Source organism: Octopus bimaculoides, chromosome 5, assembly GCF_001194135.2.
Source record: "Octopus bimaculoides isolate UCB-OBI-ISO-001 chromosome 5, ASM119413v2, whole genome shotgun sequence".
NCBI lineage: Eukaryota > Metazoa > Mollusca > Cephalopoda > Octopoda > Octopodidae > Octopus > Octopus bimaculoides.
In genome coordinates, this window is record NC_068985.1 from 18,290,741 (window position 1) to 18,294,181 (window position 3,441).

Sequence of the window (3,441 nt, forward strand, 5' to 3'; positions counted from 1 at the left end):
GTTAAGAAAATACTGGTGTCCCCGTTTTGAACAAGATCCAAAAATTCTCCAAAGTTGATTTTTTCATTAAGAAAATAGGTGAAAATAGATAAAAGAACAGTCATTGACCTGCATTTCTGTCTTAATAGATGTTATCAGCACAACAATTATCCTATCCTATTTGCAGCAGATAGATATACACAAAAGCTGCAGAGCTATTCATGGCCCAGTTATTTTGCATGAATTAAATGAAAGTGCAAAGATAAATTAAGAGAAGTAACTTTGAGTGGCCTGAAGCATGTATTTGAACAGCATACACAAATACATGTGTATGTGAGTTTTTGTGTGTGTGTGTGTATGTGTGTGTGTGTGGGTATGTGTGTGTGTGTGTGCATGTGTATGTGTGTGTGTGTACATAAACAAAATAATGAAGATGGTGGTATTTCATTAATTAATTAGTTATGGTTGTTTTGAATTATTACATCAATTTACATGCTCTATAAAACAAATAAAATTATGTAAATCCATTTAATATCAAAAGACAAGTTCAACCAATCAAACCTTCAGACTTTCTGTTAAGGTATTACTGATGTTCACAGCTGAATTTGGTTAAATAAACATAATGAGAGGGGGGGGGGCTCAGGAGATCAGATTAATAAATTAAACAAGTTGTCACGCTAGCAGAGAAACACCCAAATGAATAACTAAGAAGATAAAGTGTTGTACTAGTTCCGATTTGTTAGATGTATAGTAAACAGCTAAGACTACTAATACTGACAGGTCTAGGGAAATTGAAGGATTTATTGTATATGTGTATACTAGTGAAGAGACAAAAAAACTGAAAAATAAAATGAAAATGTCCTGAGTTGATAGTTTGTTCCTATAATCTCTACATCCTTAGAAATGTCATTAACAGGAGGAACAGAAATAAAGATAAGACTTGAAAAGATTAAAACAAGCAACTAGAATAAAGATACAGAATGAAGCTATAAGATCATTGTGAGAATTATGGTTATATATTACATCATATTAGGTCATTTACACCTAAAACCAAATAAATTTATTAGTTAAGAAATAAATTATTAGTTACATAAGAAATAATTTAAGTAGGAAGTATTAAGATGCAGAGAACATCTTATATGTGATAAAGCTGGAGTAATACAAAGAATAAGAACAATCATCATCATCATCATCGTCGTTTAACATCCGCTTTCCATGCTAGCATGGGTTGGACGATTTGACTGAGGACTGGTGAAACCAGATGGCTACACCAGGCTCTAATTTGATTTGGCAGAGTTTCTACAGCTGGATGCCCTTCCTAACGCCAACCACTCAGAGAGTGTAGTGGGTGCTTTTTACGTGCCACCGGCACAAAGGCCAGTCAGGCGGTACTGGCAATGGCCACGCTCAAAATGGTGTATTTTATGTGCCACCCACACAAGAGCCAGTCCAGGGGCACTAGCAATGATCTCACTTGAAAGTCCTTACACATGCCGCAGGCACAAGTGCCAGAAAGGCGACGCTGGGCACAGGTGCCATCACAATTTCGCTTTCGCAATATTTTTAACTATTTAAATCAAGTAAGTTAGCTAATTGAAATTTTTAATAGTCTGCATTTTGGAAGAAAATTTCTTCATTAGTGAAATATCTAGATATTCTAGATAAAACTTCTCTAATAATGGGAAGGTTATACAGGAAAGTGTCATAAGTAAGCCTCTCAGCCTCACTTTTTTTTATTAGATAATGCAATAGTCCTCAACTGATTTTTACCTCTGGACCCCTTTGATTACTGTTTTATTCTTGTGGGCCCCTATAGCCATTTGATGTTTAATAAGTAGTTTTAAAGATACTTCTTTCAAAATTCCTATTTTGTTTTTCACAATAGCACTCTCTGAGACAACATGTTTCAGTGGCCAGAAATGTGTTTCTTGCAATAAATACATCTGAAGTAAAATATTTCATGAACCCTTAAAACACTATTGAAAATCTCCAATTTTCTATTTTACTTACATGAAACCCCACCCCGTAATCTTATGTGGATCCCCAAGGATCATTTGAACCCTGGTTGAGAATCACTGAGATAAGGCTTTTGATGGGGTACCAATTTCATTTCTTTTCTTCCAACCAAAGTAATAGATGAGCATGGGTTGAGCCACACTTTTGTCATTCTCTGGAGCAAATGAAACATCAAAATTTTGTGAAGATGATCATTTCAATCAAAGTTCTATCAATTTATTCACCTTTTGAAAGCGAAGCATTGCAACAATACCATGCTGAGGTTGTTGGCCAGGTAACAAACTCGCTATTTCAGTTCATTTTGGATTGCAAGTGGAGATAATGAATAGATTAGGATAACAAATTTTCAGACAGAGATCATAGCATCTTGAATGTATTCAGGCTTACATCTTGGCTGTCCTATGAAAGACAATAGTAACAGCATCTCTTTGGTGAATTTATGCATATATTTTGGTCATCCTGTGATAGATAGAGGATATAGCATCTTCAGTGCATTCATGCATTTACCATGGCCATCTTGTGAAAGACTATAGCATTATCTTCTTCAGAGTACGTTGCATATATCTTGGCCATCCTATGGAAGACTATGATAGTATCATCATCGTCATTGTTGTTTAACGTCTGCCTTCTATACTAGCATGGGTGGGATGGTTTCACTAGAACCAGCCAGGCAGAAGCCTGCACTAGACTTCTATGATTGTTTTGGCCAGATTTTTACAGCTGGATGCTCTTCCTAACACCGTTTTAAAAGTATTCATTTTGGCCAGCTGTGAAAGATGACAGCAACAGTATCTTAAGTGCATTCATGTAGATATTTTGTCATCCTGTGAACAACCATCACAAAATTGTAGGCTCATCAACATTCAAAGGATCTTGGTGAAGTTTTCTGTTAAACTGTTCACCCCATGCCAACATGGATAATAGACATTAAATGATGATGATGTTGATGATGACGACGATGACGACGACGACGATGATGAGGATGATGATGATGATGATTGGAAATAGGAGCATTAAAATGATGTTCATATTCTCTAAAGGGAGCTTAATCTGCATGGAAGAAGGCTTTCATGTCAGTTTCATTGGTATTTCCAAGAGCTCAAAAATTTTAAAGCCCATTACATAGTTATTACATGCATTAATGTAACATTTGTTGATTATCCTTTGAAATAACAGAAATGCTACATTGTTCTCAACCTTTCTTTATAATCACCAATGAAGTAATAGGCACAGGTATGGCTGTGTGGTTAAGAAACTTGCTTTGCAACCATGTGGTTTCTGGTTCAGTCTTATCACTTGGCACCTTGGGCAAGTGTCTTCTGCTATAGCTCTGGGTTGACCAGTGCCTTGTGAGTGAATTTTATTGACAGAAACTGTGTGGAAGCCTATCATATCATCATATGTATGTATATATATATATATATATATATATATATATATATATAT